At 43.2% G+C, this 18,448-nt stretch overlaps 1 protein-coding gene across 3 annotated transcripts in view; it reads right to left on the bottom strand.

Annotated features, from left to right (window-relative positions):
• FEZ1 (fasciculation and elongation protein zeta 1) overlaps positions 1-3,466 on the bottom strand; it is a 40,923-nt gene extending 37,457 nt beyond the window's left edge. Inside the window, exon 1 of one of the 3 annotated variants that reach the window (XM_082659807.1) lies at positions 3,387-3,466. The gene's annotated coding sequence lies outside the window, so the exon portion shown is untranslated. Of the gene's footprint in view, positions 1-2,073; positions 2,213-2,726; positions 2,866-3,386 lie in introns of those variants that run through there. The other 2 variants (XM_082659805.1, XM_082659806.1) reach the window with 2 other exon arrangements.
• Between the last annotated feature and the right edge of the window lie 14,982 nt (positions 3,467-18,448).

Here is an 18,448-nt window from a genome sequence, read left to right as displayed (position 1 = left end):
CTTATATTGGAGGTTATTTGGTGGAGTAAATGAGATAATCTTGGAAGTGCTAAGCACAATGTGTGGAATGCATGAAGTATCCAGTAAATGTCAATAATATTAGGAAAGCGAGGCTAACTTAGCTACGTGGAAATGTGGGGTGAGAGCGCTTCAAGGAAAAGAAAAACTATCCTTGCCATGATATTCCAGGTGTGACGCTTCAAAATGCTTATCAGATGAGAGAACTATTGCTGAATGAATGTTACCATCTTTTTTTACTAAGGCACCCCTGCTATTTTCAATTCATGTGGTCAAAGCCACTCAGATCACTGGTTCCATTTCAGAGAGACATGAAAGCTAACCAGCTGGTACTCCAGATATGACACTTCCTTTAAATCTGTACTCTTCCTGGAGAGGACAAGGGAGCTGGTGTGAGAAGGTGATATCAAGGAGGGTGCTGATTTGAAACAGCACAATCTATAACATTAGCCAGTAACAAGAGGGCTAGCCAAGTGGAACCTAGGGCTACGATTGAGTTTTGAGCGTTGGCAACAAAGAAGATTATCCTGAAAGCACCTATCCTCAGCCCAGGCTCTGGAGAAAATAGATTCACCTAGAAGATTATAAAAGAAGAAATGGATATCACAGCTCTATAGTTCAGAAATGTGATCATTTGAACAATCTGCAATATAGCCTGATTTCTTTTCATCAACTCACTCACTACCCAGGGGCCAAGAAGCTCCGCATGAACGACCAGGTGGGGAGGAAACTAAAACTGAGAGCCTGCATTGAAAATCAAAGTCACTTGACTCCCAAACTGAGCCCAGAATTTGTAGAAAGAGCCCAGGCTGTGGCAGAGGAGGTGAGAGCCAGGCATCTGACTGGCCCCACCAAGGCCTCAAGGAGGGGTCTCTGGGTTAGAGCTGGCAGTCCTTCTTAAATGGTTCCCCTTCCCTCCTTCCTTTGCTCTTCTCTCTTGGTGGGGTAACTATGCCCCCCAAATGAGATGTCCTACTCTTGCATCCTGGCAAGCTTGCCCTTGTCTTCAGTCACAGCTCATTTCAGAAGCTTCCTTCCCTTAAAAGCTAGGGGTAATTCAATTGAGAGCTTATCCTCTTTCTCTATACTTCCAAAATCAATTTGAAAAAAAAAATACATGAAGAATGGCAGAAGGAAGGAATCATAGGAGGGTGGTCTTGTCTTTTTCTCTTTATCATAGAATAAGAGTGCAGGACTATAGTTTGCTTATGTCCTATAATCTATTCCATTTATTTTGGTTCCCAATAGATGGTGTAATTTGGAAAAGAAAAGACGGCTCAGAACTTAACAGAGACCCAGTAGGAAACACACGGTTAGCCTCTCGTGCAGCACAATGGTGCATAGTAGCTGCAGCTCGGGGCTGCAGCACCGTTTCCCAGTGCCTGCTTTGCTGAGCGGAGAAGCAGAGAATTCACCATGCCTCCCCCTGCTGGGCCTTTGCACCTCCACACAGGCCCCATTCCATCTCCCCTTCTTCCCACTACTTGCCCCACAGACCAGTTGATTCTATGCCCACCCACCCCCCCATAGCATCCCTAAAGCTGCCCTCCCCTGACCCACCTTCGGTTTCCCACTGCTCCTCAGCAAAGCCCAGTCAGTGTACATGTTCCTGCCAAGCTGCACATTTTGACGGAAAGAGAGTATTTCACCGCGTAGAAGTCAGCAACCCCTTTGTGGTTCCGCTTCCCCCTTCCCCCTCCTCCTGCTGCTCCGTTCACCCTCATCTCACATCCCCCTCCCCCAGTCTGTTGGGGTAAAGAAAGGCTCCTCCAAGCAGCACAATGCCTGGAGCTCCAAGAAAGCCGGGGGCATCCCGCGCAGGCCGCACGCATACTCCAACGGCCACGGCCCTTTCAGCCAAACAAGACCGGGACATGGGAGCGGAGGGGGTCGGGAGGTGTCGCGGCGAGTAGGGCAGGAATAGGGAAGAGAGAAGAAGAGAGGGCTGTGATGTACCCCCTGGGGGCTCCGTCAGATGCGCTCCCAGCCCCAGAGGCCCTGGGCCCACAGGAGGGCAGCGTGCCCCACCACCATCACACCCGTCCTTTCTCCGACCTGTTCGCGGTAAAACAATCGCTCCGCCAGCGTCTGCGGCAGCTGCCAGCGGTTCTGACACTGCAGGAATGCACGGTCCCTGGGGAGAGGAGGCTCGGCGTCCCAAGGAGGGGCACGGGCGGGGTGCGGGGTCAGGTTCTTAGAGGCATAGATGATTCTGGGGCGTTGAGAGAGCCGGACCAGATAACGGTCCTGAGAGGAGGTACCGACCCACTGCTCCAGCACCATCGGGCTGCGTTCCCTGCCTCCCCCAGTCCCCAAACCGCGCCGCCTCTCGACACACACACACACACACACACACACACACACACACACACACACACACACACACACACACACACACACACACACACACACACGCCTGGCTGGGGGCCCGCGGCTCCGATGATGCTTGAAGTGCCCATCATCCGGTATCTCCCGGCGCCGGGCGCTGCGCCCCGCTGCTCTCCCGTGAAGGGCTGGGCAGGAGGGCAACGGCCTCCGGGTTCTCCCTTTCCGATTCCGGGATGGGACCGTCCTGGGTGCGGAGCTTCGGCGCCCCCAGACCTGCCGGCCGGAGCATCCCAAGTCGCAGGGCCTCCTTCCCCACCCCCGTCCACCCCCACCCACGGCAGTGGGTCGGTCTGGATTAAGGTCGCCCCCCGCGACTGCACCTGTGCGGGTCCTGGAGGCGGAAGGCGGATCGCGGGGCTCAGCTGGACACCCCCATCCACTGGCCGCGGGGAGCGGCCGGAGCGCAGCTCAGCGACAGCGGCAGCCGCGAGCTAGCGAGCGCTCCCCTCGCAGCTCCGCCGGCGCCCGGCTCCGCTCCCTCCTCCCCGCCCGGCCCCCCTCCTCCCCCACCCCCACCTCCCCCGCGCTCGTGCCCGGGCTCCGGGGGCCGCGCCCGCGCCGGGCACCCGCCCAACGGGCACGCGCAGAACCCGGACGTCATCTTCTCGTTAACATTCCTAGCCCTACTTGGTGCATGTGGCCTGCCTTTATTAATATTTATGAATTACTATTTCTCCCCCCTTTAGCATTGGTCTTTCTGCTTCCCTCATGAATATTCAGAAGCTCAAGATGTGCGCTTGCAATAACTCCCAGTGTGGATTTCTCACAGGGAGGGCCTGACACTGTAACTTCTCCATAAAAGCATAAGTGGGTGGCCGAGTGGATGGGCAGGCGGATGCCCGCAGACACACTCAAAGACCTCCCTGGACTTTCTGGCCTCCCCCTTCTATTCTGCTGGGGGCTGGGGTGAGCAAGTGAAAGGATGCCTGCCACGCTGAACCGGGTTCAGACCTCGAGTCAAAAGTGATAAACGCTTTTACCTCCCAAAGACGCAGGGTGGGGTTGGCTTCAGGCCGAGAAAGCTGCGAACGTTTCCACTATCCAGCTACAGAACTTTTTCATGGATCCGAAACTGAAACTCTGTACCAGTTAAACATTAACTCCCCGTTCCTTCTTCTCTGCAGACCCTGGTAACCACCATTTTACTTTCCATCTCAATGAATTTGACGATTCTCAGTATCTCTTGTAAGTGGAATCACACGGTATTTGTCCTTTTGTGTCTGGCTTATTTTACTTAGCGTAATGCTTTCAGGGTTCATCCATGTTGCAGCGTGTGGCAGAATCCCATTTCCATTTCCATTTCTATTTTAAGGCTGAGAGATATTCTGTTGTATGTATATAACACATTCTCTCTATCCATTCTTCCCTCTATGGACATTTGGGTTTTTTCTACCTTTTGGCTATTGTGAATAATGATACTGTGAATGCAGAGGTATGAATTCCAGGCAACATTTTTTTAAAAAGCATTCTATGACGTGTGCTAGAAGCTGGAGGGTGGGGGAGGGGGTGGTTGGGGGGGCGGGGAGGGTAAAAATTGAAGGCAGGCAGGCCTGCCTTCAATAGATGCAGAGTTTAGTGCATTGATTTCCAAACTGTGCTACTTGGAACCTGTAAGGGGTTGAATAGTGTCTCCCCCCAAGTGTATATCCACCCAGAACCTCAGAATGTGACTGTTTTTGGAAACAGGATCTTTGCAGATGTAGTTAGTTAAGAAGCAGCCATACTGGATTAGGGTGGTCCTAAATCCAATAACTGATGTCCCTATAAGTAGAGAGGACACAGAGCAACAGGAAAGAAGCTACATGATGAAGGAGGCAGAGACTGGAGGGACACAACTACAAACCAAGAGACACCAAAGGTTGCCTGGAACCACCAGAACCCAGAAGAGGAAAGGAAGAATTCTTCCCTAGAGCCTGCAGGGGGAGCATGGTTCTGCTGACATCTTGATTTTGGACTTCTAGTCTCCAGACTCATGAAACTATACATTTCTCTTGTTTTAATCCATCCAGTTTGTGGTTATTTATTACAGCAGCCATAGGAAACTAATATAGATTTTGGTAGTGAAACCGAGCAGGACCCTGTGGGGCTCCTGGGCACAGAAACCTTTCCGTGTCCCCCATTTCTTGTTTGTAGGGAATAGACTCCAGCCTCCATGACTTGCCCTGAGTTCCAAAGGGCAGATTCAAACAGTTGCTAATCAGGGAAGGGAGGGGATGCAGAGATAAGGGAGAAACAGCCAAGAAACAATAGTGCAGCCTTGGGACAGGTCCTGGTTCCATCTCAAGGGATACACATAACTACATCTTTAAGCTCTTTATAGAACTAAAACCCCCAAGAAATGGAAGATGTCAGTATTCTTCATTCCAGAGAAGACCACCTGAGGCCAGATTAAAGGAACCAAAGAAACTCATCAAGAGATTACCTGAGACCAGATTAAAGGAGTGCAGGCCCTGGACACACCCTGATCTTATGGGCAACCCCACACTTGAACCACTGCTATAAAACTCCTCAGCAAATCCTCCTGGGTTGAGACACACAGTTTTTCAGGGCAGGAGCTCGCTGTGTCCCTCTTTGCCTGGCAAAGCAACAAAGCTATTCTTTTCTTCTTCACCCAAAACTCTGTCTCTGGGATTTGATTTGGCACTGGTGCACAGTAGAGGGGTGCAGCTGTAACACATTTTTCTTTTTTTTTAAAAAGGAGGGAGTGTTTTATTTATTTATTTATATAAATTTATTTATTTTTGGCTGCACTGGGTCTTCGTTGCTGCATGTGGGCTTTCTCCAGTTGCAACGAGCAAGGGCTACTCTTCGTTGCGGTGCGCGGGCTTCTCATTGCAGTGGCTTTTCTTGTTGTGGAGCACAGGCTCTAGGTGCGTGGGCTTCACTAGTTGTGGCACGCAGGCTCAGTAGTTGTGGTGCACAGGCTTAGTTGCTCCGCGGCATGTGGGATCTTCCCAGACCAGGGCTCGAACATGTGTCCCTGTATTGGCAGGCGGATTCTTAACCACTGCACCACCAGGGAAGTCCTATAACAAATACTTTAAAATGTGGAAATGGCTTTGGAATTGGGAAAGAGATCGAGGCTTGAAGAATTTTGAGGCACATGACAGAAAAAGCCTAGGTTGTCTTGAAGACATTGTTGGTAGAAATATGGGTTAAAGGTGATCCTGGCAAAGGCTCAGAAAAAAAGAAGAGTTATCAAGAAAGCTTCTATCACCATAGAACGTATACATATTGTCATGAACAGAATGTTGTTAGAAATATGGCTCTTAAGGGCTTCCCTGGTGGTGCAGTGGTTGAGAGTCCACCTGCCAATGCAGGGGACACGGGTTCGTGCCCCGGTCTGGGAGGATCCCACATGCCGCGGAGCGGCTGGGCCCGTGAGCCATGGCCACTGGGCCTGCACGTCCGGAGCCTGTGCTCCACAGCAGGAGAGGCCACAACAGTGAGAGGCCTGCGTATCCCCCCCCAAAAAAGAAAGAAAGAAATATGGCTCTTAAATGTGCTTCTTGTAATTACGGTCTCAGATGGAAATGAGGAACCTCATTCATGAGGTTGCCTAAAGGTCACACCCCCTAGTACCATCACATTGGGCATTAGGTTTTCAACACGTGAATTTGGGGAGGACACAAACATTCAGACCATAGCAACCCCAAACTTCAGAATGTGACCTTATTTGGAAATGGGGTCTTTGCAGAAATAATTAGCTAAGAAGAGATCATACTGAATTAAGGTGGGCCTGAAATCCAATGATTTGGTGTCATTGCTAAGACAGTCTTAAGAAACAAATCCAGAACCCTAGAAGAATTAAATAATTGAACATTCAACATATATTAATACGTCCTGTGTGCAATCCATGTAAAGCTTTGGCATAGGACCTAGTGTATGGAAGTGCTTGATAAGGGCTGCTTGTGTGTTGTTGTTAGGAGTTTCAAGAATCTTCCATAGAACTGAGAGGTAGAGTTATTCCCACCTCCCCACTTCTCCAATAGGAGTAAGTCCAATTTTATTTTATACGTGTTAAGAGTTCCTAGAGCTTTAAAAGTTTCTAAATAAATGACACTCCCAGTGGACAAAGGTGTTTTAAAGAAGATATAAAGTGTTTTAAACAAAGCTCTATGATTGTTATGTGATATTGGGGACTAGAGCAGGGGGTTTGCCCAAAAGGTCACCTAACTTAGACCAGGGATCCTCAAGCCTGGCACTGTTGTATTTTGGGCTAGGGGATTGCCATTGGGGGCTGTCCTGTATGCCGTAGGCTTCCCTGGCCACTAGATGCCAGTAGCAACCCCCGAGTTGTAACAACCAAAAATGTCTCCAGACGACCTGTAGGGCTGAAAAAAATCGCAAAATCGCCCCAGCTGAGAACCACTACCTTATATGTAAATCTTTAAGGAGTGAGTGAACATTCTGCTAGGATGGGGCTGCATTTCCTACAGAGGGAATTAGCGGGACTAAAGATTGGATATGTGAAAAGTCACACACATGCCTTTCAAGTAAAAAAAATTAAGACTGGGTTATAAGGTACAAACCACTGGTTGTTGGCAGTACAGGTAGACAATCACTCCTAGAATTACACTGATAACATGGCTTATTTTAGTTCCTGAACTGAACTTATCTACTTGATAGAACCAAAGTATCTTAGAGTATATAGAGCATTTAAAGGTCATCTAGTCTAAACACCCACCTGATGCAGAAACCAATATCCTTCCTAGATTATGTTACACACAGCTTCTACTTAGAGGCCGCTCGTGATGAGAAACTTGACATCACAGGGCTGCCCATTCCATTTTTTAAAAATGGCTTTCAAGGCAAGAAATGACCTTTTAAGTTTAGAAATTCAGTGATAACATGCTATGTATTGTGCTCATCCTGTTTTATCTTCCTTAAAAGGATCCTTCTCGAAGAAGCCCATTTTCCATGAAATTCTGGAAATGAACTGCTGAATCTTTACTGAAAACCTACTTCAATCACAGCCCAGCAAATAAAGATGAGCTCATACCTCCTAACCTTGTAAGACGACTTGATTTTTCTATCACTGGTAGTTCTTGAACACCAACATTCAATTAAAGCCTATATCCGGCATCTCAGTCCTCAAGCTCCACGGTTGATTAAACTCCCTGATTAGCTTCCAGAAGGGAAATGGGATATTCCCCAAGATTCAAGTTCCATTCATAGCCATCTAGTCAGCAGGTAGCGACTCCCTACCACAAAGTACACGCATCGAGAACAAGACCATATTACTTTCAAAAACAATAAGCAGTATTACAAAAATTGACAGTAAATCACCCCCAAGAACAATGATAAATTCCAGAATAGTCATCTCTGTTTTCTGATGAAAAATGACCAAATACACGAGCTACTGGCAAATAAAGAATGAGGTCTCTTAAGACAGTGGAAATTCCATAAGTGTAAATGTGATGACAATTTTTTTTCTATATAGGAAAAGAATGGAAGATTTCAAGAAAGGAGAACCACAGATTTTACCAGGAAAAGGAAAATGAGGTTCCCCAGTGTGGGGGAAGATTTTAGATCTACAGTGGTAAAAAAAGAAAGGTCATTAATCTTCCCTAGTCGGTGGCTGCCAAGGGATTCATCAGCACAGATCAGCATGTGTCCTGGGTGAATGGGGAGAGAATAGGCCTATTGTTGTCACCTACTCACAATAGGAAACAGAGCCTAGAAGCCATGTCATGAGGGGAGACCACTCATGACATGGTTCAGCTCCACCAGCGCACTTTTAGGTTAACGTTTGGTTCTTTAAGAGAGACCCTCCCCAGTCCAAGCAGGGACATCATTTGTATAAACCCCAGAAGACTGACTCCCACCCCTCTAATCTCAGGAAATCTTCTCTATTTTCTGCTATCTCCAGGATGCCCTGGTATTCAGAGATGATTCAGAAACAAACTTGAGGGAATAAAAATGCCAAAAAAAAAATTGCCATTTCACTGCACCAGTCTAGCCATGTAAAAATCACTTCACCAGCAAACCCTCAGAGCCCAGCATGCTCTGCAAATCCTGCTCTAGGCCACAGCTGTCTTCTCTAAGGCAGGACTCTAGGTCACAAAGCGTTTTCAACCCTGTGAAAATGATGAGCAAAAAAACTCACCTCTTCCCCAAAGTCTCTTTTCAACAGTTTGTCTTTTTCACAAAGTCATTGTAGCCAGGATTCAAATAAGCCAGTCTCTACTAGTTGTCATGTCCTACAAGATGAGAGATTAACCACACTGAACACCAAGAGGTATGCTGGGCTGGTGATGGGCAAGATTGCTCCCTTTGAAATACACGGACTAAAAAATATCCTGCGAGATCCTTGACATGGCGTGGCATTGAGACTGAGCTTTGTAGAGATGTGAAAGGAAAACTTCACTCTTGGATATCGATCAGATTCCTGGAACGTGTGAGAAGAAGTTGATGAGGCCAAGTACTAACTGTTGTCTTAGAAACACACAAAGCAATTGGACATAGAATGAATGTAAAACCAGAAGCTTTGAGAGGCTTGGCAATGTATGATCATTCCAAAATCTGCTGATTTTTTTTAGATTTGCATATTCAGACAAATCCAGCTTCTTTATGAGGTAAGAATTTGCTCGTTGGGTATAACGATTGGACATGGATAAAATGCAAAATATATAAATCAGAGGAATCTCACTCATTGCCTATTAGAAAAGAAAGATCACCCCCAAATCTGATAATGGCAGCTCTTTGCAGCTAAAAAAAAATGAATAGAAATTGTTCTCAAATCCTTCAGGAAACCCTTGTTTAGAACAATATTTGTTTTATTGTTTATTTATTATTGTTGTTTATTTATTGTTTATTATTGTTTATTTAATATTTATTGTAAATAAATATTTATTAATTTCCCAAATATTGGGAAAATATTTGCTCCCTGTTAAGTAATCTAGTGCTCTACCACTACTTGGAAGATCTAAGAAGAATTCCCAGTTTAGTGTTTCACATAATTGTGTGATTATGGCTGATCTGATTATCCAGACCACATTAAAGGAGAGGAAAACTAGAGGGAAGGGACCCAATTTAGTTTACATTGGGAAAAGCTCCATAAACTAGGAGTCCAGAGTTTGGGATTTCAGTGTCAAGTTTACTGTTAGTAAGCTTTGTGACTTAGGGAAAATTATTTAGGCTTTCTGAACCTCAGTTTCCTCTTTTATAATATAAAGGGCTTCTAATAAAATCCTTTCCTGCTCTTAAATTTAATAAATCTAAAATCTATATTTCTTAAGTTATATTTTAAATTAATTTTTATTGTAGTATAGTTGATTTACAATGTTATGTTAGTTTCAGGTGTACAGCAAAGTGAATCAGTTATACATATACATATATCTACTTTTTTAGATTCTTTTCCCATATAGGCCATTACAGAGTATTGAGTAGAGTTCCCTGTGCTATATCATAAGTTCTTATTACTTATCTATTTTATATATAGTAGCATGTATGTGTCAACCTCAGTCTCCCAATTTATCCCTCCTACACTTCTGTCTTAAAATCTATATTTTCTTTCAAACACCAATGGCAACACTTGTTTAAATTGACCCCAAACTCACTGAAGGATCTTGGAGTGTCTTTAAATACCTTTGCCTTTGTTTCTCCATGTGTAGACTCCTAGGTGTTTCATAGAGATATTGTAAGAAAGAAAGATGACACAACACTTAGTTGTACAAAACCCCAGGGACGAGGAAGCAGCCAAAGGATGCTAAAAAAAAAAAAAAAAAAAAACCAGGGAGAGAGCAAAGTAAATTAAATCTACAAATTAACTCCAAATTCCATTTTATTCTGAGATTTCCTATAACCAAACCTCAGTTGCTACCCTGTCATAAAACTGATTTACATTCGTTGGATGGTCTTTAATTTCCCCTTCTAAGATTGCCAGATTTTCCAAGGAAAGATATGGGACACCTAGTTAAATTTGAATGTCAGATAAACAATGGATTAAAAAAAAACTGTCATGAATATTGCATAGAATAGACTTACACTAAAAAATTAATCATTGCTTATCTGACATTCAAATTTAACTGGGCACTCTGTATTTCCATATTTTTTCTGAGAACACTATATCTATCCTCACTTTGGTAAAGGTAGGCAATTCCTAAATGGTGCTGTGTGTGTGATAATTTATTGACTTGTACACTTTTTGAATGGATAGCCTATCTCAATAAAGTTTAAAACAATGTTTCTAAATGATATTTTCATTGTTCTTGAATATGTCTGGCTTACATATCATTGTCCCTCTCTGCCTCTCCCCTTTCCACACTTCAGGAATATGTTTTGTGGGGGGAAACATCCTTTGTGAACATTTCAGCTGCCATATCTGGAAATATGCATGAGGTCGACTAGACTGTTCTATGTGGAGAGATGAGAGTAAGAGTAAGGAGGGGAATAAGAGTAAAGTACAGTACAGTCTGGGGGAAATTTTAAAAGAAATAATCATGTCAACCTGTTTTTCATATTGACCATTTCTTTATCTGATCATATGTAGGCCATGGGGCTTGATAAACCATAAACTAAAACTTGATAAGTGCATATACACAAAAACTTGTACCTGAATGTTCACAGCAGCTTTATTCATAATAGCCAAAAAAGTGGAAACAACCCAAATGCTCATTGACAGATGAAGGCATAAAGAACATACAGTGGAATGTTATTCAGCCATAAAAAGGAAGAGAGTACTGATACATGTTACAACTTGGATGAACATTGAAGACATTTAGTTCAGTGAAAGAAGTCAGACTCAAAAAGTCACAAATTGCATGCTTCCATTTATATTAAACGTCCAGAGTAGTAAACCCATAGAGAAAGAAAGTAGATTAGTGGTTGCCAGAGGTTATGAGGAGGCGGGGATGGAGAGTATCCGCTAATGGGTGTGTAGTTTCTTTAGTTTCTTTTGAGGTGATCAAAATGTACTAAAATCAGATGATGCTGATGGTTGTACAACTCTGTGATTATATGAAAATCCATGGAATCGTACACTTTAAAAGGGTGACTTTTATGATATATGATTATATCTCAATAAAGCTTTTTTAAAATAAATTTATTTATTTATTTATCTTGCTGCTTTGGGTCTTCGTTGCTGGGTGCGGGCTTTCTCTAGTTGCGTGGAGAGGGGGCTACTCTTCATTGTGGAGCACAGGCTCTAGGTGTGCAGGCTTCAGTAGTTGTGGCAGGTGGGCTTCAGTAGTTGTGGCACATGGGCTTAGTTGCTCCGCGGCATGTGGGATCTTCCCGGGCCAGGACTCAAACCTGTGTCCCCAGCATTGGCAGGTGGATTCTTAACCACTGCGCCACCAGGGAAGCCCAAAACTTTTTTTTTTTTTTAAAGTCAATGCATTAAAAAAAAAAAATTGGTCAAATCTCAGTCGATGCTACAGAACCAGCCAAACAGAGCCATTCCTAGAGCCAGCAAAGTAATGAGTAGCTATTATTTGTGTGCCTATCATGCAAGGAGCTTTGATTACTATTACTGTTTATTAAAGTTTTTAATCTCATTTCATTTTCTCAATGGCCCTATAGGGTATTATTATCCTCTGTCTTAGGAAAAGAGGAAATGGACTCTAAGAGACTAATTTGTTTGAGGCTTCTACAGGTAAGTAAGGGGCAGGGCAGCATCTGACTCCACAGCCCAGGATAGCCCAGTTCACACCTGTCCATGAGAGAAACCCAGAAACCCAGGGATTCTAGCTCAGCCTAGAAACAGGACCATCAGGGCACTGCCAGCTTCCTTGCTGCTCACTCCTTCCTCTGCAGTAGAAGTACCTTCTCCCTAGTGGATCTTGTTTTGTTTTTGTTTTTACTACATTCTCAGCTTTCCTCAACCTTATTGCATAGATCTGTTTCTTGCTTTAGATACTGCTTGGAAATTTCCTCAGCCCTAGACGTCTTTAACAAAAGGTGCTTGGACTCTCAGAGCCCAACAAAATCTCCGCATGGTATTTTGCCTGCAATCAAAACTTAATGTCAGTTCAAAATGAGGTACATACAGTTGATTTCATTTATATAAACCTCTGGAAAATGCATACTAATGTATAGTGCAGAAAGATCAGTGGTTGCCTGGGGGAGGGTGTAAGGTGGAGAGGTGAAAGAGGGAGGGATGACAAAGGACATTAATAAACTTTTGGAGATAATCCATGCGTTTGTTTCCTTGATTTCTGTGATAGTTTCGTTGGTATACACATAGGTCATAGCTTATGAAAATGCACACTTTAAATACATTCATTTTAGCATATGTAAATTATACTGCTTCAAAGCTGTTTAAATAAAAACTTTAAAAACAAAGAACAAACAAAAACAACCTTAAGGTCAGAATATGCTCTCATGTTATAAGATGCTTCACTCTGTGTCTCCCAGCCCCCAGCCCCATGACTATCCTGCTGCTGCTGAGCCATGCCATAGGACAGAAAAGGTCAGTAGATTTAGGGCCTGGTGTCCAGTCTGGCTTATAACTCTGCCCCAAGCCCCTCCTGAACTGGACTATGGAGTGAGGTTTAAACTCATCAGAGGCTTCTCCTTGGGGCCATCTACAGAGCTGGGCATCTTTCCTCCTCCTTTTCTCTCCTCAGCAGGAAGGAAGCCTGCTTACCCACTCCCTTCTTCCATAGAACTACCTCCCACCACTCCCATCCCTCCTCCCCTTGCTGCCTTTCCCTCGGGCTGCCAGGTTGCCATGCCAATAAGGTTCCCATGGTTACTAAGAAAAGCTGCTGCATTCCCATAGGCAGCACCTACCTAACAAAAGAGAAAAAGAGACCAGTATGGCCCCAAGGGGGGAAAAAAAAAAAGGCACCGAAGGGGTCTCAGTCCAGCGGATGTTGGAAGACAGATTTGTTTATCTTTGATGTCTCCAGGCTGGACCTTGGACCAAATCCTGCTACCTCCACTCAAGTTCTCTCTTCCCTAAACCTAGGGAGAGAGGCGCCTGGCCCTAGTTCAAGTCCATTGTTTTACCTAGTGTGAGGTCCAAATAGACACCACATTGTGAAGATCATGCTAATATGTAAATACAATAATACATCCGGGCTCTTTGTCTAGCTAGGAAAATGGCAAAATGCAAAACATGCTCTGCTGTCTCGACCATTGGCTCTCTTGTCTGAGAATCTGCTTTTCTCCTTACGGTATTCCTCCCTGGGTTGACTATCGTAGGCCACACCAGGTTTGTTTGTTTGGTTTTTATTTAAATAAAAACCAATATTTTCTCTCAAATATAAAGAAGTGTATTTTAATATAAAATTCAAAATTAAAGAAAATAAGAAAAAATCATTCACAGTTCCAAAGTCAAAATATTTATTTCTTCTCTTAAAAATATACAGGTTTGTTGTTGCTGGTTTGTCTTACATAGTTGTCGAACATCATTTTTGAAATACAATTTAGTTTATTCAGATTTTGCTATGGTGAATTTTCTCTCTGCTTCTATCAGTTGTCAAACAAAAAATGGCAGCTCCTCAGAAAAACATAGTTACCTTCTGTGCCTGAAAACTGGGTAAATTTCCCTTTGAGGGATAAGAGACTTTTATCTTTGAAGATAGGGAGTTGACACCAAGATGAGTTTCCATAAACAGACCTTACTAAAATAGTCCTTATCCTCCATCAGTTCCTCCTATATTTCCTAGTCACTTCCCCAGAATTTATTGTCCCTTGAAGTACAAACTCTCTTTCCTTTGTTAAAGGGTAAACTACCCCCCAAGTGTAAACACTTCTTTGAGTTTTACTTCTTTTTTGTCACCTCCCATGCACATGAACATTTATAAAAATAAAGTGCCTTGGGACTTCCCTGGTGGTGCAGTGGTTAAGGACCCACCTGTCAATGCAGGGGACATGGGTTCGATCCCTGGACCGGGAAGATCTCACATGTTGCAGAGCAACTAAGCCCATGTGCCACAACTACTGAGCCTGCGTGCTCCAACTACGGAAGCCCGCGTGCCTAGAGTTTGTGCTCCACAACAAGAGAAGCCAACGCAATGAGAAGCCCGCGTACCGAACAAAGAGTAGCCCCCATTCGCCACAACTAGAGAAAGCCCATGTGTAGCAACGAAGACCAAACACAACCAAAAATAAAAATGAAAAAAAAAATTAAGTGCCTTTTCTCCTGTTATTTATTCTTTTGTCAGTTTAATTCTCAGGCTCCAGGCACTGAACTCAGTAGAGGAAAAGTTTTTCCTCCCTGACACACCCATGATCATAGCAGAATCATTCATAATAGACAAGGGTAAACAACCCAGTGTCCAACAATGGATGAATAAACAAAATGTAGTGTATACACACAATGGAATAGGAATATTACTGAGCCTTGAAAAAAACAAGGATATTCTGACACATGCTATAACATAGACGAACCTTGAAGACATTGCGTTATGCGAAATAAACGAGTCACAGACAAATTCTGAGGTATCTAGATTAAATTCACAGAAACAGAAAGCAGGATGGTGGTTGCCAGGGGCTAGGGAGAGGGGGAAATGAGGAGTTGTCGTTTAATGAGTGTAAAGTTTCAGTTTATAAGATGAAAAATTTCTGAAGATGGGTTGCACAGCAATGTGAATATACTTAACAGTATGGAACTTCACACTTAAAAATGGTTAATATGGTAAATTTTACGTGTGTTTTACCACAATTTAAAAAACATGAAGCAGGGCTTCCCCGGTGGCGCAGTGGTTGAGAGTCCGCCTGCCAATGCAGGGAACACGGGTTCGTGACCCGGTCCGGGAAGATCCCACATGCCGCGGAGCGGCTGGGCCCCATGGCCGCTGAGCCTGCGCGTCCGGAGCCTGTGCTCCGCAACGGGAGAGGCCACAACAGTGACAGGCCCACGTACCGCAAAAAACAAACCCACAAACAAAACTGTCTTGCATTTGTTTCCCTAAAAGCCCTTTTGTATTTCTTAAAACAAAACAAACCCCAAAACACCAAACCTTTTGTACTTCACATAGAAGCTCTCTTTCTCTCCTTTCTCCTTCCTCTATTAAATTGATATATAAACCTCTACCCACAGCAGTTCAGAGAGCCTCTTCATCTGAACGGTCCTGCATGCCTATGAATAAGACTTGTTTTCCTTTCTCCTATTCATCTATTGTTAATTCAAAGACCCCCATTATTGAACCTAACTTAGCAGAGGGAAAGGTTTTTCTCCCAACAGAGGGGATGGGGAGAGTTGGAGGAAAATGGGGAGTGACTCCTAACAGGTAGGGGGTTTATTTGGGGGGTTAGTGAAAATGTCCTAAAATTGATTGTGATGACGGTTGCACACCTCTGTGAAGTTACTAAAAACCATCGTATTGTACACTTTAAATAGGTGAATTGTATGGTATGGGAATTATATCTCAATAAAGCTGTTTTTTAAAAAAGATCCTTTAAATCTCTGCTCTCAATCCTCACCCTGCTTTTTCTATCATTCCTAGTCTATCATGATTTTTACTCAGTCTTACCCAAGTATGGAAAGAATTGCCTTGAACCAAACTTCGAATTCTCAATAAATTTTGACTTAACCTTGCCCTCTAAGATACTGTGGAAGTTCTGTCCAGCTGGTATTCTCCCTTACTGTCCTAAGCAATAAACTCATCTTTCTCCTGTTGACAGAAGAGGTTGGTTTCAGAGTAAACTTGTGTGTGTGTGTGTGTGTGTGTGTGTGTATGTAAAATATACACGACATAAAATTTGCCATTTTAATCCTTTTTGAGTGTACAGTTCAATGGCACTAAGTACACTCATGTTACTGTTGCAATGGCATTAAGTACACTCATGTTACTGTTGCAGTCATCACCACCGTCCACCTCAACAACATTTTCATCATCCCAAGTTGAAACTTCATAACCATTAAACGATAATTCCCCAGCCTCCCCCTGTCCCCAGCTCCTGGTAACGACTATTGTGCTTTCTCTCTCTATTCTAGGGACCTCATTTAAGTAGAATTATACAATATTTATCCTCTTGTGTTGGCTTCTTTCACTTAGCATAATGTTTTCAAGGTTCCTCCATGTAGCACGTGTCAGAATTTCATTCCATAAGCCCCTCAGTTCACTCACATTCAAACCTCAAGTCATAATCTTCAGTGTCCTGCCTTCTACTCTATGTCATCCTCCTCTTAATTTCTGAAACACAAATCTGATCTCATTCCTTCTCTGATGTCTTACTGTACAAGTCGGGCTGTGGCAATTCTTGGCCGAACCCAGCCTGCAGAAGTATTTGATTTGGCCTTCAGTTTTTCCAACATTTAAGAAATCAGGAGATTTCACGTGAAAATCTTGATTTCTGGCCTCGCTCACTGTATGTGATGATCTTGCAACATTGGTTGCATTGCCAGATGGCGACAACCACTTGAACCTGAGTAACAACCTCCTCCACCCGGTCCATCCTGCTCAGCCTGTCACAGGGTATGCAAACATCTGACTTTCAAAGCCATGTCTGAACAGTCCCTCTGGGTCTGCAGAAAAAAGACAAGATTAAACCACCTCCTCAGGCAGCAAGGAGAGGTAAAGGGTTAGCTGTCAATTAGTATCAACATGGTGCCACCTTCATAACAGACCTGGGCAGAAAAAAGAAACAGGCTGAGAGCCCTAGCGCATCACTTAGGGCAAGTAAAATTATGTACATACAATAAAACAATTCACATTTTATAAGAACAAATACAAAGAGAATGATACATAGCAAACAGTTTGGAACATTTATGTAGGAGAGGACAGAGAAAGGAAGGGGAGAATCACCCTGACCACCTTTATTTGTGATAAAGGGGAACATATAAATGAAAACAAATATATGATATCGCTTAAACGTGGACTCTAAAAAAAATGATACAAAGGAACTTATGTACAAAACAGAAATAGACCCACAGACATAGAAAACAAACTTATGGTTACTAAAGGGGAAAGGTGGAGGAGAGATAAATCGGGAGTTTGGGATTAACATATACACACTACTATATATAAAATAGGTAAGCAACAAGGACCTACTATATAGCACAGGAAACTATACTCAATATTTTGTAATAACCTATAAAGGAAAGAATCTGAAAAAGTATGTATACATATAACTGAATCATTTTGCTGTACACCTGAAACTAACACAGCATTATAAATCAACTATACTTCAATTACAAAACAAACAGACAAAACAAGCAAGGCCATGCCCAGACCGATGATGACACATAAACTAAGTTCAATGAACTCATTCAGCTATAACTGATATCCAAAAAAAAGTGTGTACTGGGTCTAAGGCAGTATATATACACCTGTGTATCTTAGCATCTGTGTCAGGACTGGGTCTAAGGCAGATGTTTGATAAATTATTTGGTATCAGTGACCATCTTGAACCAGAAGTCTCCTCTTCAATTTCAGGAGACAGCATAGAACAATGGTTAAGTGTATAAACTTTGGAGTAACATGGATCTGTGTTTGGACTGGTTCTGCCACTTATTATCTGCCTGTCCTTGGGCAATGACTTAACCTCTGTAAATCTCAGTTCCTTATCTGTTAGCTGGGAGAGAAACGATTGATAACAACACTTATATAGAGTTGGCTGAGGTTTACGTTAAGTAATGTACGTATATACAAGCCCAGTTTCTGCCACGTACGTAGGAAGCCCTCAATGAATAGCAGTTATGATGATCAATAATTTATTTGAATATTTTAGTTCAAGTGAATAAAGTAAGGCTTCTACTATTTTATTTGCAAATCACTGCCTGATAGGACATTATAATGTATTATTCATCATGTCTTTCAGTTGCTAAAATATATTTTCACTGGTTTATTTGTGCAGGGGATCTTTGCCAACTGAATTTGGGCTCCTTCTAACTATCTATCTACAGACCATGTGGCCAAGACTCCTAGAATACCTGCTTCCAGAAATGGCAAAAAAGGCAGCTAGCAAAATATTACTGATGTACAATTTACAATGCATTTTCTCATTAAATGTATGCATTTAATTGAGGTGTTTAGGCCTTTTACATTTAATGTGATTAGTGATATGACTGGACTTAAATCTAATATCTTGTTGTTTTCTATTTGTCCCATCTGTCTCTCTCCCCTTTTTCTCTTTCTCTTTTTTT

The sequence above is a fragment of the Grampus griseus genome (assembly GCF_964374135.1).
Source record: "Grampus griseus genome assembly, chromosome: 8".
Lineage (NCBI taxonomy): Eukaryota > Metazoa > Chordata > Mammalia > Artiodactyla > Delphinidae > Grampus > Grampus griseus.
The sequence above is the reverse complement of the archived record's forward strand: the minus strand, read 5'-3'. Positions and strand labels throughout refer to the sequence as shown.